Source organism: Solanum dulcamara, chromosome 10 (genome assembly GCF_947179165.1).
Source record: "Solanum dulcamara chromosome 10, daSolDulc1.2, whole genome shotgun sequence".
Taxonomy (NCBI): Eukaryota; Viridiplantae; Streptophyta; class Magnoliopsida; order Solanales; family Solanaceae; genus Solanum; species Solanum dulcamara.
The window spans coordinates 17,216,813-17,239,973 of record NC_077246.1 but is presented as its reverse complement, the minus strand read 5'-3'; the positions used below and the strand labels follow the sequence as shown (position 1 = coordinate 17,239,973).

Here is a 23,161-nt window from a genome sequence, read left to right as displayed (position 1 = left end):
GACCCCTTATACGAACTCATCCTAAAACTTAGTTACGATGAATCTTTTGGACTTAGCTTGGTCTTAGGGGTCCTTTGTGACCCCACATCACCTCTAACACTGCTTAATTTCTCAGGGACCCATCTTAACTCATGCATATACTTCACAATACTCAAGTTTGATCCTAGCCATACACAAGAAGGGTCCGAATCTTAGGGAAAATTTTTAAGGGGTGTTACATTATCTCCCCCTTGGGATCATTCATCCTCGAATGACGAGTAACCAAGAATAGACTCGGGGTACAAATCACAATCAGAATTCAGTCATTCAACCAATCAAATTCTCAAACAAATTACCAATCAAACTCATAATGCGCAAACAAATTCAAGTCAAGGAAATGGGCATTACCTTCAACATTCTCGTCGGTAGGCACGAATAGATGTGGATATTTAGATTTCATGTCTTCCTCCGCTTCCCATATGGCTTCCTCATCAAATTGATTTCTCCACAGGACTTTAACTGAGGCGATCTTTTTGTTTCTTAATTTGCGGATTTGGCGATCAAGAATTTGGATCGGGACCTCTTCATAGGATAAGCTATCCTTAACTCCAATACTATCAATGAGGACTACCAATGAGGGATCGCCTAAGCACTTCTTCAACATCGAAACATGGAATACTAGATGAATAGAGGCTAGCTCTGAGGGTAACTCCAACTCATAGGCAACACTCCCAATCCGCCTCAAAATCTAGTAAGGACCAATAAATCGAGGACTGAGTTTCCCCTTCCTTCCAAACCTCATGACGCCTTTCATGGGTGACACTTTCAAGTACACCCAATCATCCACCTCAAACTCTAAGTCTCTCCTCCTTACGTCGGTGTAAGATTTTTGGCGGCTTTGGGTTGTCTTTAGCCTGTCTTGAATGACTCTAACCTTCTCCATGGCTTGGTGAACAAAATTGGGCCCAATCAACTCAACTTCACCAACTTCAAACCATCCAATTGGCGATCTACACCTCCTTCCATACAAAGCTTCATAAAGAGCCATTTGAATACTTGCATGATAGCTATTATTATATGCAAACTCTATGAGAGATAAGTGATCGTCCCAATTTCCTTTGAAGTCAAGCACACATGCCATCAACATATCTTCCAATGTCTGGATGGTGTGCTCTGCTTGGCCATCTATTTGGGGATGAAAGGTCGTACTCAAGTTCTCCTTCGAACCTAATCCCTTCTGAAAGGATTTCCAAAATTGGGAAGTGAATTGAGCTCCTCTGCCTGAGATGATAGGCAAGGGAACCCGATGCAATCTGATGATCTCTTGAATGTATAACCTTGCATAATCTTCTGCGGTGTCAGTAGTCTTAACTGCCAAGAAGTGAGCTGATTTTTTCATTCTATCCACAATCACCCAAATCGAATCATGTTACTTTCGGGACCTCGGCAAACCCGTAATAAAGTCCATGTTGATCATCTCCCACTTTCATTCTGGAATTTCTATATTTTGTGCCAAGCCACATAGTATTTGATGGTTTGTGGATACAGGTGCATGGTAATGTGTTGAAGGGCCTAAAAGTGTTCTAAAATAGGTGGGGAAGCTGCTGGTTGATGCCACACGAGCCTCCGCTTTGTACGGTTAAAGTTTTTACGAACTAGAAACTAAAAACCCTATTTTGGTATCGTAGCTTTGAGCGAGTCGCTTGGAGTTTTTATTATGTAATGTTGAAGTGAATTTATTGTATATATGCTGTAGGTTGTTGTTGTTGGTTGGCTTTATTGATTAGGGATGTAATTGGAAATTCGGATAGGGCATGTTATAGGGGAGGTGCTGCCTGATTTCCGTTAATGCCTTAACCAGCTAAGGAACTAGTCGAGAAGGCGAGCGAGGAAATGAATGTTGTGAATACTCATAGGTAATATAAGATGATGGAAAAATCTAAGGTGGTTGATATTCGTATTGATTCCATGTTAAATAGGTTTGGAGGACGACGATGAGAATGTGATTAAAAGAAGTCCGTAAAAGGTATGTAAAGTTATTCCTTCTTTTGGCATGTTTTGGTAAAAGTATGTAAACCCTATCTATTCTTTCTTTTGGGCATGTCCTAGACCTATGTGACAAGTGATATGTGTATGAAGCTTGGGGTAACTCTATTCATGATCTCTGAACATGATTCATGATTCATAATTCGTGTTCACTGTTGAATGTTAAGACTCTTAAAGTAGTTAAGCTTTCATTCCTCAAGTCTTCTATATGCAGAGAAGTAGTGTATGTAAATTTATTCTTCCTCTCTTTTGGAATGACTTAGATTTAAGTATTATGTATATGAAGTTCGAAGTTATTCCACTCTTAAAACTCTGAGGGTGAGTTAAGACTCTTGTTCACTTCCTACTGATTAGAACTCCTGTAACAAGTTGAGTCATTACTTTTCAAGTCTTCCATGTGATAGGAAGTGGTGCATGTAAAGCTTGTCTTTTCTTGCTTCTAGAAAGACTAGACTAAAGGTGCTATAGGATATGGATTTGGATATAGCCCCATTTATAGATTTTGGATGTAACTCATGACTTGTACCCACTTTTGAATGATAAAGGTCTTGAAGTAGTTGAACTACGACCCTTGATCCTCCTATAGGTTGAATAAGGTTGGGATGTGTAAGCTCCTATACCTAGGGGCTTTTGAACATGCTTTATGATGATATCTAAGGGAAGTTTGATATGTTACAGAGTTTTGCGTGCACGTATATGCATTATGATATATATGGATCGGGCCGAACATACTAAATGCAATTGAGGCCTATAACACTTAGGACCTCGGGGACCCTAGACATGTACTAAAGTAATACTAACAGTTCATAGAATCAGGGATACCCGTTGTCACATAGTCCTTAGGACTAGGAGCTTGTGAATCTAATACTTCTCAACCTATGGAGTTGAAGGAAAGTAGTTCAACTTACTTCAAGAGTTTGACATTCAAAAGTGAATAAGAGATACAGGTTACATTTAGGACTTAAAAGTGGAATTACCCTAGAGCTCGTATCACATTTTACTTACAATTAGGACATGGAAAAGGAAGAGAAAGAATAAGCTTTACCTAGCCTCTACTTTTCCTTAAGGAGTCATTATTTACATATATCGTACCCGTCCCATCATGGGCTTGGTATCATAACATTATTATTGCATTACCTTTTTATTATAGCACCACACTTATGTCAAAGACATATCAAGAGGAAAGAAGGGTAGCTCTACGTACTTATGCCAAAACATTCCAAGAGAAAGGAGATAACTTCTCATACTTACTACTCTCCATCATATAGAAGCCTTGAGAGGCAATAACTCAACTAGTATAGGAATTCTACCATCGAGAAGTGAATAAGACTTATGAGTCATACTTGGGGTTTTATGAATGGAATTATCCCCACATTTCGTATATCAATCACTTAAGACTAAGACATGCCAAAAGAAAAGAAGGATAGCTTTACATACTTATGCCAAAGACATGCCAAGATAAAGCTTCACATACTTATGCCAAAAATATGCCAAGAGAAAGCTTAACATACTTATGCCAAAGACATGCCAAGAGAAAGATTCACATACTTATGCCAAAGAAATGCCAAGAGAAAGCTTTACATACCTTTTTCGGGATTAATTGAAATCTGGCTTTCCTTGATACCTCCTTAACCTATTTGACATGGAGGTAATACTAAGATAAATAGCCTTTCACTTTCCAATATGCCACTCTACAACCAAGTATTGGTACTCGAGTAATATAACTAATGTAGTAGCTTAGTTGAAGCCGTATTTCCTTCATCCAAATCAGTACATCACTAGTGCTTATAATTATGTCTGATTCTCCATTCGGGGGCATTTATACTCTGATGACACGTGTTTCTAGCTTTACTATAACATTATCTTCATCCCAGTGAATACCATTTGTTCCTCTTAATGGACTCACAATGCATTAATAGTCTTGTAGAGCTACCTCCCTCATCTTTGATGGGTCTTACTATTTTCTACGATGGAGATACATATACACGATACCCCTTTCTATTTCATACACTTTCATCCTTATCATGTACTCGATGTTGACTCCTAATCTTACTCATAATCATATTCTTTAGTTACTTCGTTACTAGGCCCTATATATTTCCATGATGATCCTCATTATATTCACACTATATTCTACTCATGATCAATCCTGAATAGTAATATTTCTTGACCTTTATTCACGATCCTTACTATAGACTAATTCCACCTGGTTGATAAAGCGTACTTAACCCCCTTACACTTCCCTGTCATTCTCATCCTTAATACCTCATAGGAAGTCTTAAGATATTCATATCCATTGCCATTCTTCTCACTATATCAATATCGACCTTCTAATTACCACCCATACCACAATTTACTTATTTCCCAAAGTCAGTTGTACTCGTAGTATAGTCAGATCTTATCGTTACCGTAGATATAATCTCTCAAGATATACTACAACCTTATATCTCATACTCTTTTTATTTTAAAAAAAATTTTGGCAGAGTTTCCTTTATATTCCTTACTATCCCAAACCTGCACTCAAGAAATACCAATAATGCCTCACAGGGCCAACATATATATATTCATATCACTGCCGCATAGGGGGCCCAATATCAACAACAATATAAAATAATGGACTTACCTCGTATGTCCAACTCGAACTGCACCCATTACACTTTCCTATCTACTTTTCCCTTCAATCTTTGACTTTACATTTCAATTATATTTCAATCTTCTTACCTTATCCAGCATGCCTCCTTCATACCATTACTTACCTTATACTGGGTAGCTTCCAATATCATCCATCATTTTCTTCTGTCGATGTTGTTCTTCAGCTAAAATCAAAGGTTAGGAAAAGGAATTTCATGTCCTATGGCTAGTCTCTATCGCACGATATTAGATATGAACGAAAGATGACATCCTAAATGCCCTGTATCCTTCTATGTTTAGATGTGGCACGTAACACACCGATAAACAAGACTTTACTAGACACGGTTTGTAGATATTCCGAGGAAGGACCGCTTTGATACCACTTTAATTTTGTTTGTTTCTAACGTCAAGCATTCTTATGCAATTGTTTCACTTCCAAACTTATTTAATACATGTAATATACCTCATAAAAACATCATAAACTCCAATTTTAAAGGGAATCCCTTACCTTGCCCGAAACTCGTTAAACTCATCGAAACTTGCCTCGGAAGTTCCTTTAGCGCGCCTAAAACTTCGTGGCTGTTTTCTAACATTTTGGGCTGATCAAAACCATAAAGTTTCATTACTAAGACCTTAATAACATCTTGTTCCACCCTAGATAAGTAATTCACGAAGCAAAATCGAAGAACTCAACTTTTGTTTCTTCCAAAACCGTGGCTCTCTCCCTATCTAGTTTCTTCTCTTCTCTTCTTTCTTGTTCTTGAATTTTCTAGATAAGTATGGAAATTTAATAAGTCATAAGACATATATATATAGTCCACATAAGGGGGTGACACATGTGAACCCCTAAGTGGTGACACATGTCAAGCCCTAAGTGGTGACATGTGTTAAGCCCTCATTGGGCCAACACACCCCTTTTCTCTAATCACAAGCTGCCATGTGGCATGTGGGGGGGTACACCACCCTTGCTCCAGCTTCTTCCACGTGGCACTCTCTCATGCTGCCACATGGAACTCTCTCATGCTGACATATGTCACTCTCTCATGTTGCCACGTGGCACTTTCTTTTTCCCTTGTGGGAACGTATGTAATCTTTGCTACGTAAGCTTGGTATGTACTCTATTATCTTAAGTATGTAAGATTTCCAAGTTGGTAGCTTACGTAAATAAGTCGTGTCCTACGACTCATCATTCGGTCTCCTACTTCTTTCGGATTCTTATAACTCTATTTCTAATCTTCTCTACTATGGGGTATCGCATTCTCCTTTCCTTAGAATTATTTGATAGTGTTATAGATTTTCTAGCTCACATGGCAACTCTTAAGAAGCTTAATAGTTCTTAAGAAGTCTTAAGAAGCTTTTAGAAGCTTTAAGAAACTTTAGTAAACCTTAAGAAATATAAGAGGCTTATGATCCTTCCATGAAACTTAAGAGCCTTTCAAGAGACTTAAGAACGTTTTTCAAGGTACAAAAGTATGGGTTGTAACATCCTTACCACCTTTAGAACATTCTTCCTCGAATGTAAACCAAAACCCTCCTCAAGATCTTATACCAACTATATAGAGAGATTCTCTGTTCCATCGCATTAACACATACTTTCACCGAGCAATCAATATCAGAGTTCCAAAGGTTGGGATTACCTATAGACGTAGAGAATAGGTACGGATACTTATGTTTCATTTTCCTTTCATCTTCCCAGGTCATTTCTTCGTGACTCTCGTTTTGTCATAATACCTTGACGGAAGCTACGTCCTTAATTCACCACCCCCTACTCTGCCGATCCACGATGACAACCGATTTCTTCTCATAGGATAACTCCTTGGAGCTGCTAATAATCTCTCCCCAGTAAGTTTCACCTTCTATACCACTTATTGAACCACATCTAGGCGTATTATTCGTCTTTTACTACCATCAAACTAATCAATTAGCGACCTACACTGTCCTCCATACCAAGTCTCCTACGAGGCCATCTGGATACTAGAATGATAGTTAATATCGTAAGTACTTTTAACAGGTGGTAGGAAATTATCCAAGCTACCTTTGGAGTCAACCATATATGCCCGCAACATATCCTCTAACGTTTAGCTAGTATGCTTAGTCTGTCCATCACTCTAAGGGTAAAATGGTGTACGAAGACCTATCTGTCTTTCCAATCTCTTTGTAAACTGATCTTCGGTAGTTAACTGTAACTTGGGCTCCTTCATATAGGAAAATAGCTATGGGAACTCCATAAGTTCCTACCACCCTCTTGACCTATAATTTCACACTATCTCGGCTTAGCAGGTAGTCTTTGATTAGAGAACAATGACTGATCTTGTTAATCTGCGAATAACATTCCATATTGAATTATGTGTCCGGGGAGTGCAACGTAAGTCTTGTAGCCAATGTTGTGTTGTGGAATCTTCTACCACGTATATTACTTCTTGCCTTCTTTAGATGACATCAACTGGTACCCTCGCCTTTTTGGATTTTTCTTTTTGCCCATCAGAGTCGGCTACTAAGTTGTGCTGAAGTCCCCTCACACAATGACCTGTATAGACGTTCCGTGGTTTGCCTATCATTAACTGGTATTATGTTGAAGAACTGTGGCATACAAGTGCACCATCTATTAGTAATCAGCTAATTCTACTTGCTTTGCTTAAGCCTTTTTATAATTCCCTTAACGTAACTTATAACACTCTAGGTACATAATCTCGTGTCGCTGCTTCGCCTCTAGTTCGGATCCTTCAATCTCGTATGATCATAGCAGCACTAACACACCAGATCCCACCAGAATTTTGAAGTTAAACGTGCTTAGGCGAGAGTAGTACTAGGATGGGTGACCACTCCAGGAAGTCATTGTGTCATGTTCCATTGCAATCTTTGCAATAATGTGTGAAGGCACTCAACCTAGCCCAAGATTTACCTTCGCTTCTTGTTGCTAGTCTTCATGCTTCGCCTTACCCTCTCTGCCCCTGTCTTACACTCGACATCGGGATAGATCGTTGGTTCAACCATGGCTAGGTCCTATTTTTCCATTAGTACTCACCCCATCTCGGTAGTTTGGTCTAACCCATCTTGACATCTCTTTGTAATATATCCAAAACATCCTAGCTCTTTTTCTCGTGTACTTCTCACTTGACCCTATACTCAACATATACATATCCATAGTTTGCGTAACCATTCTGATACAACCTGGATAAGATAGACATAATCTTTTCATTTCCCGACCTATCTTGCTTTACATATCAACTTCACACTAGAACTTGCTCGCACCAACGCTATTTTGTCCTACTCCTTTCTTTTCTTCGTTTACGTACTCCTTGGGCTGCTCATTTCCTACCGTAAGAGATTTTTTATTCTTTCTCCTAGGTACTTGTATGTCACTAGATCAGCGGCCAATGACGTTGTTTCCATATCTTAATCTTTACCCAAACACGGCCCTACTACCCTTTACACGGTCCTTAGTTTTCTCAGTCCTACTCTCTTATCGTATTCACCCCTTGTGGTAGGCACCCATCCCTTAGGGTTCTACCAATGATTCTTCGCACAGTCTCAGATACCACGGCACCTATCTATTTATTGTTGGCCTCGAGCTCCTACTAACTTGTGCCAGTATAGGATCTCGCTTGAAATTTAAGCATTGTTGTCAACATGTGATAGTCTCAGTTGATTTCATCTCATGCGTGTATTTCTCTTGTCCACTTCCTCCCTTTAGGGCTTACCCATGTCATCCTCTATTTATTTTCAACTGTTCATACACATATGATTCTTTTCCAACACATTTGACATATTGCACCATGTCTACACCCTCTATTAACTCATCTATACTTTAGGTTGCCCCTATAAGAAACCTTAATACAACAATGGGGTGCTTAGAATTCTCGATAAACAGTACACAATCTAATCTAAGTACTGGTACTCGAGTCATATAACTAATGTAGTAGCTTAGTCGAAGTCGCATTTCCTTTATCCCAATTAGTATGTCACTAGTGCTTATAATCATGTCTGATTCTCCATTCGGGGGCACTTACACTCTAATAAAACGTGTTTCTAGCTTTGCTATAACACAATCTTCATCCCAGTGAATACCACTTGTTCCTCTTAATGGACTCGCAACGCATCAATGGTCTTGCAAGGCTACCTCCCTCATCCTTGAGGGGTCTTACTATTTTCCACGGTGGAGGTACATATACACAATACCCCTTTCTGCTTCATGTTCTTTAATCCTTAGCGAGTACTCGATGCTAACTCCTAATCTTACTCACAATCACATTCTTTAGTTACTTCGTTACTAGGACCTACATATTTCCATGATGATCCTCATTATATTCACACTATATTCTGCTCATGATCAATCCTAGAGGGTAATATTTCTTGACCTTTATTCACGATCCTTACTGTGGACTAATTCCTCCTGGTGGAGTAAGCATACTTAACCCCCTATCCTTCCTAGTCATTCTCATCCTTAATACCTTGCAGGCAGTCTTAAGATGTTCATATCCATCATCATTCTTCTCACCATATCAGTATCGACCTTCTAATTACCACCCATACAAAAATTTACTTATTTTCCAAAGTCAGCTGTACTCCTAGTCTAGTAGGATCTTATCGTTACCATGGATACAATCTCTTAAGATATACTACAACCTTATATCTCATTCTCTTTTTATTTCAAAATAATTCGGCAGAGTTTCCTCTATATTCCTTACTGTCCCAAACCTGCACTCAGGAAACACCAACAATGCCTCACAGGGCCAACATATATATATTCATATCACTACCACACAAGGTACCCAATATCAACAATAGTATAAAATAATGGACTTACCTCATATGTCCAACTCGAACTGCAACCGTTACACTTTCCTGTCTACTTTTCCCTTCAATCTTTGACTTTACATTTCAATTATATTTCAATCTTCTTAGCTTCTCAAGCATGCCTCCTTCACACCATTACTTACCTATATACTGGGTAGCTTCCAATATCATCCATCATTTTCTTCTGTTGGTGTCGTTCTTCAACTGAAACCAAAGGTTAGAAAAAGGAATTTCATGCCCTATGACTAGGCTCTATCGCACGATCTTAGATATGAAAGAAAGGCGACATCCTAAATGCCTATTAGCCTCTTATTTATAGATGTGGCGCACAACACACCGATAAATAAGACTCTACTAGACATGGTCTGTAGACTTTCCAAGGAAGGAACACTCTGATACCACTTCTGTCATGACCCAATCCCATAGGCCATGACAGGTGCCTGAACTGGGCACTCGCTTATATCCCTGCTATCTATAATTAAATTTGTCCCTTGTTTAAGTTATTGCACATTAACAGGCAGGATAACATATAAGCCGGTGAAGCTTATCATAGGCACCACAATACACACATGCATATACAACCCACATACATGTCCATAGACCTCTAAGAGTAAGAACAATAATATAAGATGGGACAAGGCCCCCGTCATACCCATGAACAAATAAATGTATACATCGAAGGTTAATACCAAAACTAGGCTCTGGCACAATAGAGCAGTTCTGATCTGCTGAGTGGAACTCCTACGCTGATTAATCCCCAAGGTGTGTATCTGTACCTGTGGGCATGAACGCAGGCCCCTCGAAAAAGGGGGTTAGTACGACATATGTACTGAGTATTTAGGCATAGATATCATAAGGAAATTACATTTGTCGTAGAGATGCAGGGGGCAAGTATAACATTTAACCATTTACCGTACTCGCATCATATAAAAGAAAGTCATACATATTACCATCATGTACTGTGCCCGGCCCGTTAGGAGACTCGGTGTACCATCTATATCAATCTGTCATCATAAGCATACATATATTATTAGCGTTGTGGAACGTACAGTCTAATCCATGTATATAGTAAGTACATGCCAAGGAACATACAGCCTGATCCGCACATCGTATAATAATGTCGAAGAATGATGGCTCAATCCACATATTATATAGTAATGCCAAGGAACGTTCCTTCTGATCCACATATTATATTGTAATGCCGAGGAACGTTTGGCCCGATCCACATATCATATAGTAATGCCGAGGAACATTCGGTCCGATCCACATATCATATAATAATACTAAGGAATGATCGGCACGATCTATATACCATATAATAATAATTATATTAAAGACGGCGCAGGACTCAGTGAAAGATGCATTACAGTATATACGAATAAAGTTGTCACGACCCAACCTCGTGGGCCGCGACTGGGGTCCGACCTGGACCCCCGTTTACATAACTGTCGACTATAGTCAAATTGGACTATGTATAACGTGATACTGCTTACAAAAACCTCAATGGGTTAAAAACTTTTTCATCTTCATATAGCCTCCTAGATATAGGAACCAAACACATGAACCCAGTGGTTGATAAAATATTCACACACGTATGGCCTCTTTCATTTGCCTCATGTCATGAAAGGGAAAGTCAGCCGATAAGGGTGCCACAACATAATAGCTTTTACAATATATCGCATAGGCATAACCGAAATAAACTTCTAAATAACCCACACACATATGTCTACAGACCTCTAAGAATGGTAACAACAACATATGGCGGGACAGGGCCCCCGTCGTACCCCTGGACAAATAAATATATACATATCAAATGACCAGCATCAAAAGTTAGGCTCCAGAATAGTAGAGCGCTCCCAACATCGCTGAGTGGAAACCCTAGGCAAGCGGACTTCCAAAATGAACATATGTACTTGCGGGCATGAAATGCAGCCCCCCAGAGAACGGGGGGGTCAGTACGATATATGTACTGAGTATATAAAGCATGGACTGTAACTAGTAAAGCCATTACCAAAACAGAAGGTGCAAAAATGAGCAAACTATCCAGAATACCAAAATGCTTTTCATAACCACAGATAATATATGCAGAGAAACATATGCCATATCCGGTCCTATTATGGGACTCAGTGAACAAATACAAAATGTGGTCGCCGCCCCATCACTGGCGCCACAGCACATCATAACTCCAGAGTAGGGAATATCTCTGTAATAGATCATATCATATCAGATGGTCATATCATATCATAGGTGTACATGGCACATCATAACTCCACAAATCAAACCCATGTACAGGTTGTACCTGCCCCCTCACGTCGGGGCACGGCGAACAATGTAGAGAAGTACGCACGATAACAAAACCTGGCCCGGGCTCGGTGAAGAAAACATTGAGGCATCCACGAGTAGAGTAGTGAGAAACTATATGCAATTTAAATCATATTTGAGAATCGACAGAATAATCCAAATGAGCTTTCCTTCAAAATCGAGACAAAAGTCATATCAAGTACCTTTTGAAAGTCACTATGGACTATATCAAAATAGAACTTCTAGGAATCATATGGAAATCATATACTTGTTTCGTAAAAACCATACCAAAAAGGGAGATTAGATTTATATAGTTATGTCAAATTATGTTAAGAGAAGGAATAAGATTTACATACTTATGCCAAAGAAATACTAAAATAAAGTATAAGGCTTACATACGTATACCAAAACATGCCAAAAGAAGGAAACGTTAACTTTACATACCTGTTACGGGTTACTTTTTATCCCGTTCATCTCGTTGTCCTTTAAACCTAAGTAACATAAAAGCAATACGAGTATTAACAATCCTTGGATTTCCACCACCTTAGGCTACACCTTAGCATCAATAGAATCTATTTCCTTAGTCGTTTCCTCGACTAGTTCTTTAGTTTGTTAAGGCGTTAATGAAAATTGGGCAGCACCTCCCCTATAATGTGCCCTATCCGAATTTCCAATTAGGTCCCTAAGACCTACAGCCAACCAACAACAAGAAACTGCAGCAATTCATATCAACAATATACAACATAAACTCCAAACGACTTATTCAAAAATACGGTATCACAATAGGGCGTCTAGCCTTTATTTTGTAACGCCTTTAATTATACGCCACAAGGGGTCATGTGGATTCAACCAGAAGCACCCTAACTCACATTAGAACATATTTAGTCCCTTCAACAACACATTACACCCCTGCAGCAACAACTCACAAGAACGACACTTTATTTCGACGACAATTCACTTGTAGCGACTCTAATTTAGTTTATTTCGGACGTCCAGCATATTTATCATATTTTCACATTTCCAGCCACTTTTCACAACATAAAATACCCTATATAACAACACCATAAACTCCAATTTAAAAGGAAAGGCCTTACCTTACGTTAAACTTGTCAAATTCGCCAAAACTATCAAAACGCGAAATCTGGACAGCCCACTGTCTTATATTGTCGCTTAGTTTCGGAGGAGTAATTGTGGGTAACAGGATTTGTGGCCTCAATGAAAGTTATAGAAATGTGTATCAAGGTCTCAAACAATTTTGAATTACCCCTACAGCAATTTTGTACGAAAATATATGCCCAAAATACTCACAGCTGTCCGTGTAGGATTTCCAAAGCACAATCTGGGCAGCAGCTCCCCCAAGCTTCACCACCATTTTGGGAGTAGAGAAAAGCAAAACTGGGTTATAGAGTCTACATGAAAGTTGTATCCCTATGAAATATCTTTCCAAAACATCTTGAATCACCCGAAACGAATCCTTACACAAGAAGTTATACCAATATTACTAACAACTATCCCCTCCAAAAACGGGTCTGTTCCCTGGCGTTTTCTCTTTATGTTTCTCTTAGGTTTTCCAAGTAACGAACTGAAAATATGGTTCCATAGGCATCTTAATATACATATATACATCTCCACGTAATTGAGGAACACCGTAAATAATTAATTGACGGAGGAAAAGTGAAGAACTCACCTTTACTTCTTCTAAACCATGGCTGCCTCCTTCCCTTCTTCTTCTCCACGTTTTTCTCTCTATGTTTTGGGCTGATTTTGGATAACTAATGACTTAAGAGTCATTAGCATACATATATATGATTCCTTAGGGAGTTCCACGTGTTAGCCCCTAAGGGTGACACGTGTCAAGCCCTTATTGGTCCACAAATTCATACCTAGCCTCCAAGGCTGCCATGTGGCGGTGTGGGACCCACCTCAAGTAGGTGTGTCACCTACTTGGTCCAAGTAGGTGCATCACCTACTTAGTCAAAGTAGGTGCATCACCTGCTTGCTTCCGAGTAGGTGCTATGCCTCCTTCCGCCTCTCCCGTGGGTTCGTAATCTCGTCTTACTTTAGAAGCCCATGTAATCCTTGCTACGTAAGCTCAACATGTACTCCAGTGGCTTAGTTATGTAAGTTGTCAAAGTTGATATCTTACGTAAGTAAGTCGAGTCCTACGACTTGTTATTTTGGCCTCCAGTTCGTTTCAAATCCTTATAGACCTATTTCCAACCTTCACTCTTAAGGGGCATCACGTTCTTCCTTCCTTAGAGTTATTTAATCATGTTATAGATAATCTGGGTCATGGGACATCTTTCAAGAAGCTTAAGAAGACGTTCTGAAGCATAAAGGTACGGGGTATAACATCCTTCCCCCCTTTAGAACATTCATCCTCGAATGTAATCCAAAACCTTCCTCCAGACCTTATACCAATTATATGGTGAGGTCCTCTATCCCGTTGTCATAACATATACTTTCATCGAGCAATCAATATCAGAGTTCCAAAGGTTAGGATTACCTATAGGCATAGGGAATAGGTGATATTTCTTTTCCATTACTTCTTTCCATTTTCTTTACCACACATCATATTGCACCCTTTACACGAACATGTGTAGGAGCTTAAAATAGCCCGAAAGATGCTTTAACATCACCATACTAGTTTGTACGTAAACCTGTATCATTTCTTACTTCCTTTCTCTACTTACCCTTGAGTTTCCTCATATTCTAGTATAGGAGAGATCTCTTATCCTTTCCTTGTTTTGCTGCTTGTACACCACAATAATAGTAGTCAGTAACTTTGTTACCAACATCTTACCCTCAATCGAGTATAGCCTGTCTATTCCTTACAGTATGTTTAAGTTCTCATCATACTTCTCTTGTTGTATTCATCCCCTTTGTATGCACCTATTCTTTGATGTCATCAAATTCGAGTCCTTATTATTAATTCTCCGCACTGTCTCCGGTACCATGGCTTCTATCTATTTATTGCTGGCCTTTAGATCTTATTAACTCATGCCAGTATGGGATCTCACTTGAAGCCACTTCCCCCCTTTAGGGTGTAACCATGTCACTATCTGTTGTGTTCTAGCTTACGCCCTTATTTCTAATTTTTCAATACGTATGATTCTTTTCCAACACATTCGGTATACTGCACCATATCTATGCCTTCATTTATATCTTCTATACCTTTGGTTGCCTAGGTACGACAACTTAACTCAATCATGAGGTGCTAATCTAGTCTAATTATGGGTACTCGAGTCACATAGCAATTTATTCGAAGCCACTTTCTCACAAGGCTTTACTTATTTTCATAACTATCCTCATTATATTCACATCATATCATGTTCGCATTCTACCCCATAGTATAACACTTCTTAACCTTTTTCATGATTCTTACTGTGGGTTACTTACCCTTCTTAGTTAGTCTTATCCTTAATATATCGTTCTATCCAGAACTACCAGTCTTTCCTAAATCATTTTCCTTTTATTTCAAGGAAAATTTGGGCAGAGTTTCCTCTGTATTTCTTACTATCTCAACACCTGCACGCAGAAAATGCCAACAATGCCTCACAGGGGCAATACGCATAAAGATACATATATACGTATCATATCACGTCATATCGCAGCCTCACAGGGCGCCCAATATCAACAATAGTATAAACTAATGGACTTACCCCGTATGTCTAACTCGAACTGCACCTGTTTAGACTTTCCGTCTACTTTTCCTTTCAATTTTTAACTTTACATGTCAACCGTAATTCAATACCTTACCTGGCACCTATCATTCGTGCCCTGCTTACCTGCATGCTATGTAACTTCCAATATCGTCAGTAACCTTCTTCTATTGACGTTGTCCTTCTGCTGAAATCACAAGTTAGTATGAGGAATTTCATTCCCTATGACTCGGATCTATCGCACGATCGTAGAGATGAAAGAAAGGTAACATCCTAAATGTCATGTAGCCTCTTGTCTATCAATGTGGTGCACAATACACTGATAAACAAGACTCTACTAGACACGGTCTATAGACACTCCAAGGACCGAACTGCTTTGATACCACTTCTGTCATGACCCAACCCCGTGGGCCGCGATTGGGGTCCGACCTTGACCCCCGTTTACATAACTGTCGACTACAGTCAAATTGGACTATGTATAAGTGATACTGCTTACAAAAACCTCAATGGGTTAAAACGTTTTTCATCTTCATATAGCCTCCTAGATATAGGAACCAAACACATAAACCCAGTGGGTGATAAAATATTCACACATGTGTGGCCTCTTTCATTTGCCTCAAGTCATGAAAGGGAAAGTCGGCCGATAAGGCTGCCACAACATAATAGCTTTTACAATATATCGCATAGGCATAACCGAAATAAACTTCTAAATAACCAACACACATATGTCTACAGATCTCTAAGAATGGTAACAACAACATATGGTGGGACAGGTCCCCCGCCATACCCCTGGACAAATAAATATATACATATCAAATGACCAGCATCAAAAGTTAGGCTCCAGAATAGTAGAGCGCTCCCAACATCGCTGAGTGGAAACCCTAGGCAAGCAGACTTCCAAAATGAACATATGTACTTGCGGGCATGAAACGCAGCCCCCCAGAGAACGAGGGGTCAGTACGATATATGTACTGAGTATATAAAGCATGGACTGTAACTAGTAAAGCCATTACCAAAACAGAAGGTGCAAAAATGAGCAAACTATCCAGAATACCAAAATGCTTTTCATAACCACAGATAATGTATGCAGAGAAACATATGCCATATTCGGTCCCATTATGGGACTCGATGAACAAATACAAAATGTTGTCGCCGCCCCATCACTGGCGCCACAGCACATCATAACTCCAGAGTAGGGAATATCTCCATAACAGATCATATCATATCAGATGGTCATATCAAATCATATCATATCATAGGTGTACATGGCACATCATAACTCCACAAATCAAACCCATGTACAGGTCGTACCTTCACCCTCATGTCGGGGCACGGCGAACAATGCAGAGAAGTAAGCACGATAACAAAACCTGGCCCGGGCTCGGTGAAGAAAACATTAAGGCATCCACGAGTGGAGTAGTGAAAAACTATATGCAATTTAAATCATATTTGAGACTCGACAGAATAATCCAAATGAGCTTTCCTTCAAAATCGAGACAAAAGTCATATCAAAAACCTTTTGAAAGTCACTATGGACTATATCAAAATAGAACTTCTGGGAATCATATGGAAATCATATACTTGTTTCTTAAAAACCATACCAAAAAGGGAGATTAGATTTATATACTTATGTCAAATTATGCTAAGAGAAGGAATAATTTTTACATACTTATGCCAAAGAAATACTAAAATAAAGTATAAGGCTTACATACGTATACCAAAACATGCCAAAAGAAGGAAACGTTAACTTTACATACCTGTTACGGGTTACTTTTTATCCCGTTCGTCTCGTTGTCCTTTAAACCTAAGTAACATAAAAGCAATACGAGTATTAACAATCCTTGGATTTCCACCACCTTAGGCTACACCTTAGCATCAATAGAATCTATTTCCTTAGTCGTTTCCTCGACTAGTTCTTTAGTTTTTTAAGGCGTTAACGAAAATTGGGCAGCACCTCCCCTATAATGTGCCCTATCCGAATTTCCAATTAGGTCCCTAAGACCTACAGCCAACCAACAACAACAACCTGCAGCAATTCATATCAACAATATACAACATAAACTCCAAACGACTTATTCAAAAATATGGTATCACAATAGGGCGTCTAGCCTTTATTTTGTAACGCCTTTAATTATACGCCACAAGAGGTCATGTGGATTCAACCAGAAGCACCCTAACCCACATTAGAACATATTTAGGCCCTGTAACAACACATTACACCCCTGTAGCAACAACTCACAAGAACGGTACTTTATTTCAATGACAATTCACTTGTAGCGACTCCAATTTACCTAGCCTCTACTTTTCCTCAAGGAGTCATCATTTAAATATATCGTACCCTCCCATCATGAGTTCGGTATCATAACCTTATTATTGCATTACCTTACCATTATATCACCACACTTATGTCAAAGACATATTAAGAGAAAAGAAGGGTAGCTCTACGTACTTATGCCAAAACATGACAAAAGAAAGGAGATAACTTCACATACTTATTACTCTCCATCATATAGAAGCCTTGAGAGCCAATAACTCAACTAGTATAGGAATTCTACCATTGAGAAGTGAATAAGACTTATGAGTCATACTTGGGGTTCTATGAATGGAATTATCTCCACATTTCGTATATCGATCACTTAAGGCTAAGACATGCCAAAAGAAAAGAAGGATACGTTCACATACTTATGCCAAAGACATGCCAAGAGAAAGTTTCACATAATTATGCCAAATACATGCCAAGAGAAAGCTTAACATAGTTATGCCAAAGACATGCCAGGAGAAAGCTTCACATACTTATGCCAAAGACATGCTAAGAGAAAGTTTCACATACCTTTTTCGGGATTAATTGAAATCCATCTTGCCTTGATACCTTCTTAACCTATTTGACATGAAGGTAATACTAAGATTAATAGCCTTTCACTTTCCAATATCTCACTCTACAACCGAGTACTGGTACTCGAGTCATATAACTAATGTAGTAGCTTAGTCGAAGCCGCATTTCTTTCATCCCAATCAATACATCACTAGTACTTATAATCGTGTCCGATTCTTCATTCGGGGGCACTTATACTCTGATGACACGTGTTTCTAGCTTTTCTATAACACTATTCTCATCTCAGTGAATACCACTTTTTCCTCTTAATGGACTCGCAACGCATCAATGGTCTTGCAGAGCTACCTCTCTCATCCTTGAGAGGTCTTACTATTTTCCATGGTGGAGGTACACATACACAATACCCCTTTGTGTTTCATGCACTTTCAGCTCATGGTCAATCCTGGAGGGTAATATTTCTTGACCTTTATTCACGATCCTTACTATAGACTAATTCCACCTGGTTGAGAAAGCGTACTTAACCCCCTTACACTTCCTCGTCATTCTCATCCTTAATACCTCACAAGAAGTCTTAAGACATTCATATCCATTGCCATTCTTCTCACTATATCAATATCGACCTTCTAATTACCACCCATACCACAATTTACTTATTTCCCAAAGTCAGTTGTACTCCTAGTATAGTCAGATCTTATTGTTACCATGGATACAATCTCTCAAGATATACTACAACCTTATACCTCATTCTCTTTTTATTTCAAAACAAATTTCGGTAGTGTTTCCTCTATATTCCTTACTATCCCAAACTCGCACTCAGGAAATACCAACAATGCCTCACAGGTCCAACATATACATATTCATAACCACCACATAGGGCGCCCAATATCAACAACAATATAAAATAATGGACTTACCTCGTATGCCCAACTCGAACTGCACCCATTACACTTTCCTGTCTACTTTTCCCTTCAATCTTCGACTTTACATTTCAATCATATTTCAATCTTATTACCTTATCAAGCATGCCTCCTTCACACCATTACTTACTTATATACTAGGTACCTTCCAATGTCATCCGTCATTTTCTTCTATCGATGTCATTCTTCAGCCGAAACCAAAGGTTAGAAAAAGGAATTTCATGTCCTATGGCTAGGCTCTATCGCACGATCTTATATATGAAAGAAAGGTGACATACTAAATAACCTATATCCTCTGTTTCATAGATGTGGCATGCAACACACCGATAAACAAGCCTCTACTAGACACGGTCTGTAAACATTTTGAGGAAGGACCGTTTTGATACCACTTCAATTTAGTTTGTTTCTAACGTCAAGCATCCTTATGCAATTTTTCCACTTCCAACCTTATTTAAGACATGTAATATACCTCATAACAACATCATAAACTCTAATTTGAAAGGGAATCCCTTACATTGCCCGAAACTCGTCGAAACTTGCCTCGGAAGTTCCTTTAGCGTGCCTAAAACTTCGTGGCTGGTTTCTAACATTTTGGGCTGATCCAAACCATAAAATTTTATTACTAACACCTTCATAACATCTTGGTACTCTCTAGATAATTAATTCACAGAGCAAAATTATTGGACAATAGAGAAAGTGAATTATTGGACAAAGTGTGTCACTGCATCCCTGAATTGTTTTTAATTGTCTCACAAAACATGCACAACTGCATTGTTAATCAAAACAAATATTTTTATTGTGCTTGAAACCTTTTCTAACATTTTAAAAAAATATTCATCCTTTATATAGAAAATCAAATAAAGTAAATCTAAACTTTTAGGATACAATATAAAATTTTTAGGATCATTTTTAATATCTTTTTATTTTTATTACTCTCGAAGTTAACATCAAAATTAAGCATACACATACTGTAATTTTTTTCTAACTTGCTAAAACAAATTTCATTTTATTGTTTGATAAAAATAAAAATGACAATAATTTCTTTGAGCCTAATAATCCCTAGTTTATCATTATTGATTTCCAAATCAAGACAAGAACACCTCCATGACCCGTTCATTTTTAACAGTAAAAATAAAAACAAATAAATAAGAATTATCACTCATTAAAGCAATCTTCATTTACTAAATTAAAATATAAGATTTAACCAAATATTCATTTCAATTAAATTATGAATAAAAACAAAACTATAAGAAAACATATCACATAATTACATCAAATTCCATAAATAAATTAAAGAGATAAGGTAAAGTAAAACCTCAAATGAAGAAACTAAGTACCACAAAATCCTGACCAAAGCTCGATTAGAACACCCATGAATATTTTTGAAGGTTGTATGTGGTGATATATGTATTGTGTTTGTGTGGAAGTTATGAAAAGAGAATAAAAGATATGACTTTTTTTTCTTTCTCCTTTCTTTTCCTTTACCCTTTTTGTGCGTTGTGCTCTCTTTTTTTCTCTACAGATTATGAATCCTTTTTTTATGTGCAGATGAAGAGTTTTTCTTTTTGCAGATTTTTTTTGTGAGGATCTTCTTCTTTTTTGTCTTGTGAAGGTATGTATCTTTATGTAGTATAGTGTAGGGGTGTAAGATGTGAGATGAGTGGAGTGTTATGGGATAATTGTGGAAATGTGAGGAAGAGTGGGTAGATTAATGGGGTTAATGAGGTAGTATAGGTGAGTGGGTTATTTTAGGCAAATTTTCTTTTTTTAATTAAATATAATAATAAAATATTAGCTAACTATTTTGAACTATAAGAAACGTTAAATAGTTAATCTGTAAAAGTATAATTGAAAAATACTAACTTATTTTTTAAACTACAAACTAAAACAAAACATATATTTTTGTAAATTTTCTTTTCTTTAAAACAAAACACTAAAATGTGACTATTTTTGTAGCTTTCAAATCTTTTAAAACTTACTAAAAATAAGATAAAACCAGAATATTTAATTTAGATATAAAAGAAATCTTTAAGTACTAAAAAAGTGTACAATCTTAGATTTGGTCAAAAATTATGTGTCTACAACCCTCACTAGGATGATGCTTACCTCAGAGCAGGGTGTTACCTCTACTGCACTGATGACGGGATCTCTTATCTCCATCTTTGTAAGTCTCCAGACATGCATGCTCCATAGACCTCACATAACTGACCACCTGGGGAAAATTAGACCCCATTACTATCAAATGTTGAGATGTTAGGCGGAGTGGCAAAATTAATTCATCAATAAACCCATGAATCAACTCTCGCTCGATTGGAAACAAGGCGGGGAGTCTGTCCGGCCCACTCCATAAACTCAATCATATATTCAGATACCAACGAAGAACCTTACCTTACCAATAGATCCAACTCTAGGATAAGAACTGCTCGATGCCCCCAAAACTACTCTTGCCTATGGCGTATACTCATCGAGATGCTGAATTTCCAATGCTGGATCCAAAGAAGCCAAGGTGGTCATAGATACTATCGAAGTCAGGTTAGTATGTGTTGGTTCTCAAACCATGCCCATCGGAAAACTCGTACTATCCACCTAAGGAGGAATGAATTCCAAGAAAGTATTTAGAGGTTGATCAAATAAATTTCACACGATAAGGAATCAACAATAGAGTTTTCCTAAAATGCCCTATAGCCTCCTGAAGATAGCATACAGACGTCTCTGCACTGATCGATAGGACTCTACTAGGCACTTGCTCTTATATCGATGAACCTAAGCTCTGATACCACTCTGTCACAACCTAATTTCTCAAGTCATGATGGAACCTACTATTAACCCACAAGTAGGTAAGCCTAACCCCACAGTATGGAACCATAGGCAATGGACCATCACAAGCGGAAGAAGAAAAATGAATAATAATAAGAAGAAAAGAAAAATAATAACAATACAATAAGATAACCCCAAAACCTGATATCAGTCGGTAGTCGATCCACTAGACCAAATAATGAAGTACAAAGTTGATACATATACAATAATAATAATAATAATAATAATAATAATAATAATAATAATAATAATAATAATGATAATAATAATAGTACAAATTATCTCTGAATACCAAGTAAAGACTAGTCCGGGCCAAAATAGAGGGAGATAGGCAACTCCGAACGCCAAAAGCTCACCCAAGTCTCCAAAATCCAAAAGTTACTCCACATGATATCCAAATCAGTAGTGAAGACCTGTTATATGATCTACAGGGTGCAGAAGTGTAGTATGAGTACCAATAAGTGGCAGTCAGTAGGCATCATCCGACTAAGCTCCAACGATAAAACAAGTATAAAGAACATGTAAGCAGGGAGTATATATCACAAGTAACTATCAAGAATAATAAGGAAACCTAAAATAAGAAACATCAGATATAAGGAAGAGAGAGAAAATAGAAAACGAGCAAGGACGTACCTGGTGGCGCCAATCCAAGAACTAAACACGACGACACACTACAAAGAAGGGACAACTAATTGACACCCTACTAACAGAAGTAAACACAAATATCACAAAAAGGCCCAAAGGACCGTATCACTAAATTCCTACATAAAAAGATAGATAAATAAGAACAAGGGCATTAACTACCTTCAAACAAGAGACCACCCTTTATACTGTCAAAAGTTCACAAATAGTAACACAATACCTCCCGAGCCTCTGTGTGCCTAAGAAGTTCACTCACAAATAGGTAAACCTGCACAGCATCCCATACTACCGACATTTATAAACAACTATGTTGGTGATAGGCAATGCATATATAAATGAAAGTAATACAGTAAAACTAGTAGTACCATCAATTCCAAGTGCCTCATACCAAGATATATACACCTACTTCCAGTCCCATCCAGGCAGTAGGACCCATGCACCTCTTGGGAATCGCCATTGGGGGCTCGGGAATGCCCTTATATACTTGCCTGGTCGTGATTCAGGTCTTATATTAATCTGTATGATCATAAAATTTA

The 23,161-nt window shown here is 38.2% G+C and overlaps 1 pseudogene; it reads left to right on the top strand.

Annotated features, from left to right (window-relative positions):
• Nucleotides 1–7,385: 7,385 nt before the first annotated feature.
• Nucleotides 7,386–7,505, top strand: LOC129871772 (5S ribosomal RNA; annotated as a pseudogene).
• The last annotated feature ends 15,656 nt before the right edge of the window (nucleotides 7,506–23,161 follow it).